Source organism: Hypanus sabinus, chromosome 30 (assembly GCF_030144855.1).
Source record: "Hypanus sabinus isolate sHypSab1 chromosome 30, sHypSab1.hap1, whole genome shotgun sequence".
In the NCBI taxonomy this organism is placed as follows: domain Eukaryota; kingdom Metazoa; phylum Chordata; class Chondrichthyes; order Myliobatiformes; family Dasyatidae; genus Hypanus; species Hypanus sabinus.
In genome coordinates this window covers 27578354-27594049 of record NC_082735.1, presented here as the reverse complement: position 1 = coordinate 27594049, position 15696 = coordinate 27578354, and the positions used below count along the sequence as shown (strand labels likewise).

At 42.2% G+C, this 15696-nt stretch overlaps 1 protein-coding gene across 4 annotated transcripts in view; it reads right to left on the bottom strand.

The window, feature by feature from the left end:
- The window catches only part of LOC132383490 (transcription factor AP-2-beta-like), a 120526-nt gene extending 118241 nt beyond the window's left edge, over positions 1-2285 (bottom strand). For 3 of the 4 annotated variants that reach the window (XM_059954489.1, XM_059954492.1, XM_059954491.1), the window contains exon 1: positions 2138-2285. The gene's annotated coding sequence lies outside the window, so the exon portion shown is untranslated. The remainder of the gene's footprint in view (positions 1-2137) is intronic. The other variant, XM_059954490.1, reaches the window with a different exon arrangement.
- Between the last annotated feature and the right edge of the window lie 13411 nt (positions 2286-15696).

Genomic DNA, 15696 nt, shown 5'->3' with positions numbered 1-15696 from the left:
TTCTCTTTAAATGAACGTCAATATTTCTCATCCTGGTTGATTCTATTGTACCTCTTTGATCTACTGTGATTGCTTGCAATAAAATGAATCTCAAGGTAGTGCGTGGTGACATATACATACTTTTGATAATAAATTTAATTTGAACTTTGATCCTAGATAACATGATGAATGAATAATAACTGATGAATTGTAGCCATTTTCAGAATATAGTGAACTTTCAGCAGAGGAAAACATCCTTAATCTATTAATCTGCAGATACAATATGAGCTCAAGTGTTCTGATTGACAAAAAGAACTGCATGCATCAAGCTTGAAACTGAACTGATATCAAACACTCCATTCTATGGTATAATAATAAGAGTTTGGCACAAAGGTGAAAAGCATTTACTTGTACATCCTAATGTTGAAGACTGTGAGTAATATATTACAGTTAATTTTCCACCTGAGTTCCGTATCACAAGGTTAAGGGAACTTGCTGATTCTAGATGGTATGTGCTGATACTAATTCAAGATTAGTTAGCTTTTCTCTCTCCCCATTTGTTTTTTATTTCTCACTGTGAACAGATGAATAGAACAATAGATGGTTGTAATTGAACAATAAGTATATAATTCAATCAGGAGATTCGGATGGGATCATAACCACAAGAAGAATGCTGCAATGTTTTATGGATACCACTCCAAAATCAGGATTAAATTATTTCCCTATTACTCAATACAACCCATATATTATTTTTACCATTAGGATATTATAGAATTTCAGCGAAACGAAAACAGTGCAACTGACATCTAAAACTAGTGTCAGAATCGAAACGTTTGAAGATTATGAAAGGTTGCTGTGATGCCATTCTACAAATTATTGAACATAATCGTGCTGAGTGCGAATGTGTGGTGGAATTCCGCTGCCCTTCTCGGCGTTGAAGCATCGGCGCCCCAGCAGTGGGTAGGCCCCGGGTGAGCACCTCCGAAGACCTTCTCCTGGGAAAAGCTTGACAGGCTTTAACCGACGGCAAACCCGGAGGAGTAGCTTTGTGTTCGTTAAAGTTTACCTTCACAGTTTTTTTTAAAAAATGGAATTTTACATACAGATTACGAAAAATAAGCACGAGACACAAGAGACTGGAGTAATAAATAATTTGCTGGAGTAACCCAACAGGCCGAGCAGCGCCTGTTAGGACAAACGAATTGAGTGTTTTGTAAAGTTCTACAAATTAAATGCAATTAAAATGGGTTAAAGCTTTAGGTAAGTTACATGCAATTATTTTCATTTGACTGGGGTTTCCCCATGCAACAACGATTCTCCTGGGCAATACTGGAGGATGAACACTACCCGGCTTCAGCACTGGACTTCACGGGGGGGGGGCGGGGTGTGGGGGTGGTGAACGTGATGTCCAGCTGCGAAGCCAAGAGTGAAGTGACTTACTGCACGTTCATTTCGATCCATAAATGGCTTCGGCGAGGACGGCTGATACTGCCGGTTCGTACCATCAGCGTAACCAGCAGGAATCAGTCCATGATTTCACATGGTACATCAAGCAGATTGCTACATTGCTGAGAACTGATGTTTACGCGACTGAATCTAGCACAGACATTTGATTGTTTATTGGTCCAATGCCTATTTTATCTCCCCCCCCCCCCCAAATATGCTCCACTTATCTTTAAGGTACTGACCTATAATTTTGTGGATGCTAGGATTCCGTTTATACTCGAACATAGTCAACTTTTCTATCTTACTTAGTAGTAAATAAGATATTTTGGGTAAAGGCATCAGACCCAAGCATGTCGGTGCGCCTGCCCAACACACGTAAATTTTAGAAGATGTCACTGCTATTCAAGGATGAGATACTGAAATCCCAAAGCAATTCGGTCAATCATGTTGAACAGCGTTCACAGTTTAGAGTTGTTCTCTACACCTGTACCTGTATGGACTGTAATTGGAGGGTCCTAGCACCCTTGGTGAGGAGCAGAGGCGCTGGAAGTGAAATCCCTTGGACAAGAAAATAAACTCCTCCCTGGTCTTAAGAGCTCTAGCATTCAGAGATATTAATATATATTAAAATTTGAGAAACACTTACGATAGTTAGAACAATTAAAACATCGAACTAAAACAAAATAATAAAATATAAAAAACGTAACTTTACCTCAGTATCTACATTGTTGAAAGCAGCGAGATTATGGATCAGGCACCCCGCTGATTCTGGGTAACGATTCACCAGTGTTATGCTGGAGAAACCCAGCCAAGACCGGTCCACCATTGAACTCTAAGCGGAGTCTCAGGAAGGACCATGGTAACCGGGTCCGCCCTGTCTCGCCCTCCGGCGCCGGCTCTGTCAATAAGTCCCGAACTCACAGTTCGGGTACTTGTGCACGACTTCAGTTTGAAAGGTTAAATGTCGGCAATTCCAGACCACTACGATCCTGTTCGTTTTGTTCTTTTGTAATTCTGTTTACAGTGCCCTTTCTATAGATAATTTTCCAAAAACAAATCCATCTGTGGACATTCCACGTCCCTGTTTTTGTAGATTTTCAGCAATTGTAATGACAATAGCATTACTAAAAAGTAAAAGACCGCAAAATACTACAAATGTCAAGCCCTGGCTAAATACTAATTGGAAAAAAGGGCATGGGTAGCCTGCTTCATTTCGCCAGTGTTACAAAGCTATGTGGAGAGGAGAGTTGCGAGTAGTCGGAATATGAAGGGAAATGTGGTTCTTTATTTTGGTAGGAAGATTGAGAAGGTGAGATTGTTGGCGCACGGAAGAACCCTGATGTGGTGCATAAACTTAGAATATATGAATTGCTTTACTATTCAATAAGGTCTTCCTTGAGCTTTTACATTAGGGCCACTTTAAAGGCGTTACGGTGACGCGGCTAATAGAGCTGTCGCCTTGTATCATCGGAGACTTGCCCTTCAGTCGGATTCGATTCAACCCTAGAGTTTGTATGTTCTACCCGTGCGTTCCGGTTCCCTCTCACATTCTGTGGAAGTGTGGGTTGGTAGGCTAATTAGGCAACCTGTACCAGTGTGTAGGTGTGTGTTAGAATATGGGGAGAAATGGAAAAAAATAGGGTTAATATAGGATTAGTCCATATGGGTGTCTCGTTGGGCGAAGAGTAACTTCCCCGTGCAATAACCATATAGTAATATACAGCACCCTATCGGGCGGGCGGCTAAACGGGGTCTGCAATCACGCTCGTGAGTATGCATGTTACACCCCATTAGTGTTTCATGAACTCCCTTCTTTTCCCTTCAGTCTTGGGCTTGATTGAAACATAGGGATAGCAATGTTCCCTGTTTTCTTAGTCCATGTTCTGGAAAAGATTACAATTCAGGTTGATGCTGCGGTATTAGTTTAGCATTAAGTTATTGCTTCCGAACCGCAGTGACGACATTAGATTTTGGATTGAGAGTTTTAGTTAGCGGCCCTGTTGGTCTAGTCAAGTGTTTATTATTTTTCCTTTTGTTCTGCACAATTCAGTGAGCTGCTCATTCTGCCCCTGTGTCTCTCCGTCTACACTTGGACCATCACCGAACACCGTGTCACACTCTCTTTACATATTCAGTGTCAGCCTCCAGAGCCTTCTTGGGTAGAAAATTCTCGAAGTTCCCTTCCTTCAGCGTGAAGAAATTTTTTTTCTCCTCTCAGTCCTAAACAGCCGGCTCCTTAGTTTGAGCTGGCGACTACTAGCTCAAGAAACCCCTTCATGGGAAAGCATCTGTTCCATGATGTCAAGCTCCATAAGACTTACCTGAGTGGAATCAGCTCTCATCCTTCCAAAATAAAATGAAAAGAGACTCATTCTGCTTAATCTTTCCTCATACCCAAACCTTCTATCTCAGAAATTAACCAGCTGAAATTTTGATGTCCTCACTCCATTGTAAGTATTTCCTTCCTTAGCTAGACAGACCAGATCTTACCCAATATTCCAGTTGCATTCTCACTAGTACCCCATATAATTAGAGCTAGAAATTTCTATTTCTACAGTACTGTGCAAAGGTCTTAGGCAGTCTAGATTTTTAATATACACTTTGTTTTAGATGTTTTTTGTCTTCTGCATTGGTGTGTCAGTAGAAAAGTGCAAATTTTAGATTTCTGAACATTCATTTTCCAAAAAATTAAATGTTACAGATGCTTGTATTTTATTAAAGAAAGCAACATATTAAGTAATAGATCTCTTGTCAAATAAAACTTGATTACTTTGTAGGTATACAGTACAATGATTAAACAAAAATAACAAACACATGCTAATGATCAATAACATAATGAATGAACTAAACTGATTAACTGGAACAAAAATGGATGTAGAAGGAATCAAATTGGGTGAAGGACAACCAAGTAAAAGGCGAAGATGTAGCAGATGTGACAGCTTAACCTTCAAATCATCATTTCTTTCATCATGACAAGAGTGAGTATGGCAACAAGACACAAGTGGGGGGGGGGGGGCATCTTGCATCCACAAGGTCTCTTCCAAGCAGAAATTTTGCGACCGACAGGAGTTTCAAGATATGCTGTCCAAGCTCTTATGAAGAAACACAAAGAAACGGGAAATGTTGTGGACTAGAAGTAGAGTGGCCAGCCACGGAAACTGAGAGCAGCAAACAAGAGACACATCAAACCAACATCCTTTCTAAATCAGAAGTCGTCCAGCACTGTTATCAGCTCTGAACTTACAGAATTGTTTACATGTGCCTAAGACTTTTGCATAGTACAGTATATTCAGATCCTCTTGCATAAAAGGTCAAAATGCCATCTAACATCCTGATTACTTGCTGGATCTGTATATTAATATCCTCTGAACACCAGCATCTTTGGTCTCTCGCTATTTACAAAAACTCTGCATTGCTATTTCTTTACTGCCACATTAAATAATTTCATAATTTTCCTCATTTTGTACCATTTGCCATGCCCCTGTACATTCATTTAACCATACTATATTATCCTAAAGGCACCCTGCATTTTTCTTATAGTCCCATTGTCACCTAGCTTTGTGTCATTAGCAAATCTGAATAAACTACACTCCATCCCCTCATTGTAAACATTGATAATGGTTTGTGAACAACTGGGCCACAGCATCAGTCCCTGCAGTTCACCATCTGTCACATCTTCCCAAGCTGAAAATTTCCATATTTACTGTGTTTGTATTGTTTTCTGGCTGCAGACCAATGCTCAACCCACACTATTACATTTGCCTCAAAAACCACATTTTGTTTAACAACTAGCTTTTTTTTGTCTCATCAAAGACCATCTGAAAGACCAAAACCACCTGACTTGCCCTTTTCTATTCTACTTGTCCCAATGTTGAAAATTCCAATAGGTTTGTAAAATGCAATTTCCCTCTCATAAACCCACATTACTTCTGCTCTTTCCTTATTATTATTTAAGTGCCTATAGCTAGTTCATTCATTAATGGGTTCCAGCATTTTCCTCAGTATTGATGCCAAGTTAAATGATCTATAGTTTTATATTTTATCTCATACACTTCTTAATCATGGGATATATTTACAACTCTGTGGGAATCTTTCCAGAGCCTATGGGATTTTTGTTAACGGTGTCTCAGTAGTGTACTTATCCATCAGATCTGAAGTTTTTACAGCCTTTGTGGTTGAGAACAAAAATTGCAGGATGGATGAGCAAACTGTCTATTAGCATCCTTGGTTAGGAGAGTCAATCAGGCTGGTGGAATGAACAGTAATGTAGGAGGGAGTATAGATAGGGCTATACAGTCTCCGCAGCTGTGCACATGAACCACAAAGGTCTATAGACTTCCTGGAACTAGACTTACTCAGAGTTGGAAAGACCATAAGACATGGGAAAAGAATCAGGCCATTCAGCCCATCAAGTTTGCTCCACCATTTATTATCCCTCTCAACCCCTTCTCCTGCCTTCTCCCCATAACCTTTGACAGCCTTATTAATCAAGAACATATCAACATCTGTTTTAAATATATCCAATGACTTAGCCTCTGCAGCCATCTGTGGCAATGAATTCCATAGATTCAATGCCCTCTGCTATAGAAATACTTCCTCATCTCTGTTCTAGACTGGGTCCTAGACTCTCCCACTATAGAAAACGTCTCCACCCATTCTATCTAGCCCTTTTAATATTTGATAAGCTCCAACGAGGTCCACCCACCCCTTCAAAACTCCAACGAATACATGCCCAGAGCCTTCAAATATTCCTTATACATTAACCCTATCATTCCCAGGATCATTCTCATGAACCTCCTCTCTAAAGCCAGCACATCCTTTCTTATATATGGGACTCAAAACTGTTCACAATACTAGACGGGTAGCCTGACCAATACCTTATGAAACCTCACCATTACATCCTCAAAAAGGATGCTAACATTTGCCTTCTTTACCACTGATTCAACCTGTAAGTTAACCTTCAGGGAATCCTGCACAAAGACTTTCAAGTCCCTTTGTACCTCTGATTTCTAAATTTTCTCCCTGTTTAGAAAATAGTCTGCACCTTTATTCCTTTAACCACAATCCATGACTATACGCTTCCCTGCACTAAATTCCATCTGCTACTTCTTTGCCCATTCCCCAAATCTGTCTAATGCTTCTACACACTCCATGTTTCTTAAACACCACTTGCCCTTCCACCTATCTTCATCTGTAAACTTGACCACAATGCTATCAATCCCATCATCCAAATCATTGACATATAACATGAAAAGAAATGGTCCAAACGCAAACCCCTGAGGAATACTACTTGCCCTTGGCAGCCAACCAGAAAAGGCCCCCGTTATTCCCACTCTTAGCCTCCTGCCAGTCAGCCTACTACACATAATAGTATCTTTCCTGCACTACCATGGACTCTTACTTTGTTTAGCAGCCTCCAGTGTGGCATCTTGTCAAGACCCTTATGAAAACTTGAGAGCAACTTCAAATAGAAAGGAAAGATGCTTAAAGTAAACATGCAAGTGCAGCAAATAATAATGAAGGCTTACAGAGCATTGCCTTTTGTTGTTAGAAGGTTGGAATACAAAATAAAGAGATTGTACAGGGCTTTGGTAAGAGCTCATTTGGAACAGTTTTGATCTTCATTCTCAAAAAAGGAATAGATCCCTTGGGGTTAATGTGCAGAATCTGAGTTCGGGGGGGGGGGGGGGGTTGTTCTATAAAGAGAGATTAGCCTGTGTCATGAGAACTTAGAAAATTGAAGATGGCAGTGAAACAAACAAAATTCTGGAAAGGTTTTACAAGGTAGGGGCAGAGAGGCTACTTTCCCAGGTTGCAGAATTTATAACATGGGGATGCATGTATAGCCTTTCCTAACATGGCGGAGGTAAGGAAAATTTTATTTTCATAGAGAGTTGTTAACTTTAGTATTACCTACTGTACCTCAAAGGGTAGCAGATTTAATTTGCAGGATAAATTCAAGACTGAGGTCAATGGTTTTTTTGAACACTCAATAAATCAGATATGGGGATCAGGTGGCAAAGAGAACTGAGCTTTAGGATCAAAATGGCCCCAAGGCACTGTATTAAAGTAAGTTTTTCTTTTGGTTTTGCCCTCTTCTTCGGTGGGTATTAGGTGAACTTTATTGCCTCAAATAATGCACAGGCTGAGGTCAGCTGACATTCCAGGAGTAACCTTTAAATATCACAACGTTAGAAACATATTCCGTTCAACCTTGTTGCCCAACTCAATTTTTGTCTTCCAATTAACAAACTCAAAGTGAGTTACATTCAGTTAGCAGCACAGAAAGAAAACAACCATTCAGCTGATGTGAAACATGAAACTGGGATAGGTCAAGATAAATGCAAATAACAAGCTAAGGCAACTTGCAATATTGGCACAATTACAGTATTTACTGAATGTCTGGACTCGTACTTAAATCAGAAAGCTTCCCAAGCTTCCAACATACCACTCGGAATTAATTATGTTTAAATAGATGTCTGTGGTTATGCTTAAAATATTAAAATCTATCTTAATTTTTTTTCATATGTACCATCAATTTGTTGAAGACTGCCAATTGCCAAAACAATGTAAAATATGCCAACTTTGTAGATTAACAGTTGTTGAAATATTTCAGTTAGCATTTTAGAAACAATATTTTTCTCAGAGATCAGCTTCAAACAATCCTACATTAGATGTAAATTTGACCAGTAGGTAGTTCAGCTTCACTCAAACAGAATGGTAAGGAAGTAAACCATTTTGAACTCCAGAGAATTGAGCTCGAGCTACCAAAACTCTTTTTTTACTAAGGACCCTTGTAGCCCATGGAATATGGGCTGGATTGAAACCATGTTCTATGATGCTAAACGGCGACTTCAGTTCTTTGTGGGAATGGGACCTGCTCTCAGGGTTTCACAATGGGCTGTTATCCGGCTGTGCCAAGGGTACAGCCTAAGAGTTCAACTCGCCTTTGGAGCCTAAGATCTCAGGGCTCTGGATTGAGGGTCGGTATCCCGACAGACCAGTGTGTTGTGGGAGCTGGAAGATCTTTGGCTGTGTGTCCAAAGACCTGAGATCTTTGGGCACAAAGCTCGGAAAAAGCGACACAACGGGCTTTTAACATCGTAAACCATTGAGTTGTTTGTTATGTCTCCCCTCTCGCTGTGAAAAGGAGACACCTCTTTCTCCCTTATTAGGGAGAGAGAGAGCCTGTGGTATGTTGAATACTGGGTGAAACACAAAGTCTTTGGAATACTGCAAGTCTGTGTCTTTGCTGTTGCTTTGGTCACGCTTGAGTGCTCGGTGGTGTGTGCCGATGCTTTTTTTTGCCAGTGGAGGGAGAGGAGATCGTTGCTTGCTGCCGCTTACGCACGGGGAGGAGGAGAGCTGAGGGGACTTTGGGATTCTAACATTTAACTGTCATTCACTCTTTGGGGGCACTCCTCTGTTTTCATGGAGGGTTGTGAAGAACAAGCATTTCAGGATGTATATTGTACCCATTTCTCTGACATTAAATGTACCTTTGAAATCTTTAGTTGAGATAAGATTATTCCAATCTTTCGAGCTCTGGTTGAAAATATCACTTGGTAATGAGAATTCTAATAAACAGTCCTTCATGCAAACAGAGGATTCTTTGTGTAAATAGAGAATTATTTGAATTGACTGGGAAAGTTGCACAGCATTTTGGTAGCATTTCAAATTATACAGTATGTATGATACAAAACAGGCCACTCAGCCCAACTTGTTCCTGCTGCATTGAAGCTCTAGAGGTCAATCTGCTCATTTCTCCTCATTTAACTTCAGCAGCATTTTTGAGCAGCAGCGATCAGCGTGAGGAGATGTGGCTCACTCAGCTTCGCCTATTGAGTACGTAAGGTATCAATTCACAGCAGTTTGGTGTTTTGAGCAATGGCCCATCAGCAATTGGGATTGATTGGCAAAAACAAATTAAATCTTCCTACCAGGCTTAACAAATTCTTTGCACGCTTCGAAGCATCAAACAATACAGCAAGGAGGAGAGCCAGTCCCTCCTTACCATCTGACCAGCCGGCTTTAATCATTGATTCAGAGCAAACACGGAGGACCCTTGCCAGGGTTAACCCACGAAAAGCGGGAGGTCCCGACAACATCCCTGGACGTGCGCTCAAGGAATGTTCTGATGTATTAGCAGATGTCCTGACAGACATTTTCAACATCTCCCTTAGTCAAGCCATTGTCCCCAGATGCTTCAAAACCTCCACAATCATCCCTGTAGCAAAGAAATTGGTTTTAGCCTGTCTGAATGATTACCGTCCCATTGCCCTGACCCCCATAGTGATAAAATGTTTTGAACGGCTTGTCAAGCCTCATATCACAGCCAGCCTCCCCTCATCGCTGGATCCTTTACAGTTTGCTTATCGTCAAATCGCTCTACGGAGGACACAATATCCACCACACTGCACACAGTTCTCTCTCACTTGGACAACAAAAACACTTATGCCAGAATCCTGTACATTGATTTCAGTTCAGCGTTCAATACCATCATCCCAGAGACTAGTGGAGAAACTGTTGCTGTTGGGCCTTAACACTGCCATGTGTCACTGGATTCTGGATTTCTTGACAGAGAGACCACAGTCAGTCCGTGTTGGCAGGAACATCTCTGACTCCATCACACTGAGCACTGGATCCCCACAAGGCTGTGTGCTTAGCCCATTGCTGTTTACACTGCTAACACATGACTGTGCAGCCAGATTCAAGGAGAACCTGATCATTAAATTTGCTGATGATACCACAGTGGTGGGGCTCATCAGCAAAAATAATGAAACAATGTACAGGGAGGAGGTTAAACACCTAGACAGCTGGTGCAGTGACAACAACTTGATGCTTAATGTCACCAAAACCAAGGAGATGATCGTCGATTTCAGACAGTCTCAGCCTGAGAACACATCCCTCAGCATCAGCGGCTCCACAGTGGAGAGAGTGGAAAACATCAAGTTCCTTGGGGTGCAGATCTTGGACAATCCCACCTGGTCCAGGAACACCACTGGGATTGTGAAACGAGCCCAGCAGAGATTGCACTTTTTGAGGAAGCTTAAACAAGCATCACTCCCCACTAACATCTTAACTACATTCTACAGAGGAGAGGTTGAGAGTGTGCTGACCTTTTGCATCACAACCTGGTATTCCAGCTGCAGTGCTGCTGACAAAAAAGCCTTGCAGAGGGTGGTTAGGGGAGCAGAGAAGGTTATTGGGGTCTCCCTACCTTCTGTCCAAGACCTCTTTCAGAGTCGATGCCTCCAGAAGACACGGTACATCATTAAAGACCCCTCACACCCTCTCCATGAACTGTTTGTTCTTCTGCCATCAGGTAAATGTTACAGGAGCATCAAAACTAAAACCACAAGGCTACTAAATAGCGTCTTCCCACAGGCAGTCAGACTGCTAAATAGCTGCTCTACCTGACTCTGCTTTGGACACTTTTAACTTGCACTGGACACTTATAACTTGTTTTTAACTGACATGTGGCTGTTGTGTTTGACTATTTACTGTTATGTTTATTATTTAGTGTTGCATTTGTTATGTTATGATTGCAGTGCTCCTGGGAAACGCTGTCTCATTCTGCCCTGCAGAGCTGATGTACGGTTAGAATGACAATAAAGTTTTTGAATCTTGAAAATAAAGCAGGGGCAAATGGAGTGGCCATTGTTGGAGCGGACAGTATTAGAGTGGAGATTTTGAGGCTTTAGCTCTTCGAGGCTTCAGCAAGGAGAGGGTTGAGTGAGAGAAAGCGAAAAGCTGGAGTTAGATTTTTTCACACAGTTTATTTATTGTTTTTCCTTCTTTATATTTACTCAGTTAGGACAGTAAGGATGCCAGGTAGGATAGCTGAATTTTTTGCGGGATGTGCAAAGGCAGGGAGACCTTCCCCCCAACCCCAGTATCCCTGACAACTTCACCTGCATGAAGTTCATCCAGCTGCAGCTTCTGATACTCCTTGTTAAGGAGTTGGAGCTGGAATTGGATGAACTCCAGATCATCCGGGAGGCAGAAGGGGTGAAAGATAGGACATATAGAGAGGTAGTTACTCACAAGGTACAGGAAACAGGAGACAGTCAGAAAGGGGAAAGGGGTTAGACAGTGAATGCGGTGTACCCCTGTGGCCATCCCCCTCAACCATAGATATACCACTTCAGATACTGTTGCTGCGAGGATACCTAGCAGAGGAAAAGTCACAAAGTTCTGCAGAGTGAGTTCAGGGAACTATGTGCCAAGTTAAAAGGGTTATGATCTCAGGGTTGTAATCTCAGGATTGCTACCCATGCCATGTGCTAGTGAGGCCAAAAGTAGAGAGATCACGCAGTGTAACATGTGGCTAAGGAGTTGGAGGGAGGGCATCAGATATTTGGATCACTGGACTCTCTTCCACGGAGTCTGTACAGAAGAGTCAGTTTGCACCTGAACTGGAGGGGGACTCCTATCCTAGTGGGAAGGCTCGCTAGTGTTGCACCAGATTGGGGGTGGGGCAGCAGTTTAAACTAGTGTTTCAGGGGATGGGAACCAGAATTCCAGAACAGATAGTGGAGAGGTTATGGAGTCATGTTGTTAAGACCTCAGGCAAAGTCAGGAATCAAAAGGTTGAGCATGGTTTAACTCATGTCCTGAGCTATGTATATTTCAATGCAAGTTATATTGTAGGAAAAGCTGATGAGTTTAAGGGATGGATTAACACAAAGAATTATGATTTTTCAGCCATTGGTTAGACTTGCTTACAGAAGAGCCATGAATGGCATCTCAGTATTCTGTGTTTCGCTGTTTTAGATGTGACAGAGCAGGAGGGATTAAAGGGGGAGGAGTGGCGTTACTAGTCAGGGAAAATGTCACACCAGTGCTCAGGACAGACTGGAGAACTCGTCCAGTGAGGCTTTATGGGTAGAACTGAGGAATAAGAAAGGTATGACCATGATAATGGGGCTATATTATAGACTACCCAGCAGTCTGTGGGATTTAGAGGAACTAATTTGTAGAGAGATCGCAGACTGTAGTAAGAAACATAAGGTTGTTATAGTATATGATTTTAACTTTCCACATATTGACTGAGCCTCCCATACTGTAAAAGGACTAGATGGGGTTGAGTTTGTTAAATGTTCTTAGGAAAATTTCCTTAATCAGTTCATAGAAGTCCAACGAGAGAGTGTGCAATACTTGATTTCCTAATAGGGAATGAGACAGGGCAGGTGACAGAAGTTTGTGTAGGGGAATACTTTGCATCTAGTGATCATAATGCTCTTAGTTTCAGAGTAAATATGGAAAAAGAAAAGTCTGGTCCACAGCTTGAGATTCTAAATCAGAAAAAAGGCCAATTTTGATTATATCAGAAAGGATCTGGCTAGTGTGGATTTAGACAGGCTGTTTTCTGGCAAAGCTGTACTTGGTAAGTGGGAGATCTTCAAAAGTGAAATTCTGAGTGTACAAAGCTTTTATGTACCTGTCAGAATAAAAGATAAAGGTAACTGTGGTAAACTATGTGTATACCTGCCTGGACACGCCCCTCTGCTGACTGCTTCTGTGGCTCCTCCCACAGACCCCTGTATAAAGGCGATTGGAGGCACTGCTCCTCCCTCAGTCTCCAAGATGTTGTGGTGACTTTTGCAGCTAATAAAAGCCTATCATTTACCTCCCGTCTCCGAGAGTTATTGATGGTGCATCAGTAACAGATACAGGGATCCTTAGTTTTCAAGAGATATTGAGGGCCTGGTTAAGAAAAAAAGGTTTCTTTTAACAGGTATAAGCAGTTAGGAACAATTGGGGTACTTATGTAGAAGAAATGCAAGGGAACACTTAGGAAAGAAATCAGGAGCACTAAAAGAAGGCATGAGGTTGCCCCACCAGACAAGGTGAAGGGGAATCCAGAGGGATTCTGCAGATATCTTAAGAGCAAAAGGATGCAAGGAACAAAACTGGTCCTCTGAAAGATGAGAATGGTAATTTATGCAAGGAGCCAAAAGAGATGATGGATATCTTAAATAGATTTTTTGCATCTGTATTTACTCAGGAGATGGAAACAGAATCTATAGGTGTGAGACAAAGCAGCAGCGACGACAAGGGCCCTATAACAGTTACAGAAAATGAGGTGTTTGCTATCTTAAGGCAAATTAGAGTGGATAACAATGGGTGATAAGGTGTTCCCTTGGATGATGTGGGTGGCATGTGCAGAAATTGCAGGGTCCCTAGTAGATATTTAAATCATTCTTAGTGACAGGTGAGGTACTGGAGTATTGGAGGATAACTAATGTTGTTCTACTGTTTAGGAAAGGCTCTTAAAAATAAACCAGGGAATTATAGGACAGTGAACCTGACATCAGTAGTGGAAAAGTTACTGGAAGATATTCTATGAGTATTAGAATAGACATGGACTGATAATGATTATGCGTGGTAAGTTGTATCAAGCCAACCTTATAGAATTTTTCAAGAAAGTTACCAGGGAAGTTGAGGAAGGTAAGGCAGTGGATGTTGTCTATGTGGACTTTAGCAAGGCACTTGTCAAGCTCAAGGTTGTTCAAGAAGGTTGAGTCACTTGGCATTCAAGATGAGGTAGCAAATTATATTTGATATTGGTTTTGTGGGAGAAGCCAGAGAGTGGTAGTAGATGGTTGCTTTCCTGACTGGAGGCCTGTGACTAGTGGAGTGCCGCAGGGATCAGTGCTGGGTTCATTGTTGTTCGTCATCTATACCAATGATCCGGATGATAATCTGGTTAACTGGAGCAGCAAGTTTGCAGATGACACCAAGATTGGAGGTGTAATGGACAGTGAGGAAGGCTATCAGATCTTGCAGTGGGATCTGGACATGCTGGAAAAATGGACCGAAAAATGGCAGATGTAATTTAATGTAGACAAGTGTGAGGTGTTGCACTTTGGGAGGATTAACCAGGGTAGGTCTTACACAGTGAACGGTAGGGCACTAAGGAATTTGGTGGAACAAAGGGTTTTGGGAATAAAGGTTCATAATTTATTGGAAGTGGTGTCACCGGTAGATAGGGTCGAAAAGAAAGCATTTGGCACCTTGGCCTTCATAAATCAAAGCATCGAGAACAGGAGATGGAATGTTATGTTGAAGTTGTATAAGACATTGGTGATGCCTAACTTGGAGTATTGTGTGCAGTTTTGATCACCTACAGGAAAGATGTAAATAAGGTTGAAGGAATATAGAGAAAAATTATAAGGATGTTGCCAGGAATGGAGGACCTAATTTGTAAGGAAAGATTGAATAGGTTAGGACTTTATTCCTTAGAACATAAAAAGACTGAGGGGAGATTTGATAGAGGTATACAAAATTATGAGGTGTATAGACAAGGCAAATACAAGCAGGTTCTTTTCACTGAGATTGGGTGGGAATACTGTTATGGTCTGATCCGGAGACCGCATTCTGGGTCTTGATCCAGTCCGCAGACTCCGGGTCTTGTAGCCATCCCTCCTTTCACCCTTTCTGGTGGCTCTGGGACTGAGTCTAGTTGGGGGTTGTCCTGTACCTGCTGTTCAGTCTGGTTTGCCTGCTATCCTGTTTTGACCCTGGTTTGGAGTACCCACTGTTAATCATCTAGTTCTGTAAGTCTGTTCTTGTAGTCACCCTGGACTGAGCTCTCTTCTGATCCCTTGCCTCCGTTGGGTAAGCAGGCTGGGCCGCTGTTGCCTGGTGGGGGACTCTGTCCCTTTCCTACCCCTCTCTTCTGATGGGTTGTGCCCTGCAACCTGCCCAGGTGCTCTGTCTTGCCCAGGCCCCTGTGTTCCTGCCTGGGAGGTGGCCCTGCCCAGGAGCTATGTGGCCTGCCCTGAAGACTCTGACCCTTTCCTACCCCTTGCTTCTGATGGGTTGTGCCCTGCATCCTGCCCAGGTGCCCTGTGTTCCTGCCTGGGAGGCTGGGTCCTGTCCAGAAGTAATGCAGCCTGCCCAGGGGGCTGTCCTCCCAGCATTCCTTGTCCCATAGACCCATCCTTTAGCCTAGCCAAGGTCCTGCCTTTGCCATGAACTCTCTGAACCCCAGGATCACCTTTGCATGCCATGGACTCCCCATCTTGTTCTATCCTTTAGTTGTTCCTGTCCTGCCCCTAGTACTTCAGTGCCTGCGTCCTGCATTTGGGTCCAGTCTCCATGTCCCCTTGTGACAAATACAACTAGATATCATGGATAAATGGTGAAAGGTGAAAAGTTTAAGGGGAACATGAGGGGAAACTTCTTCACTCAGGATTGTGAGAGTGTGGAAAGAGTTGCCAGTGTAATTGCTGCAAGCAAGCTCAATTTCAATGTTTAAGATAA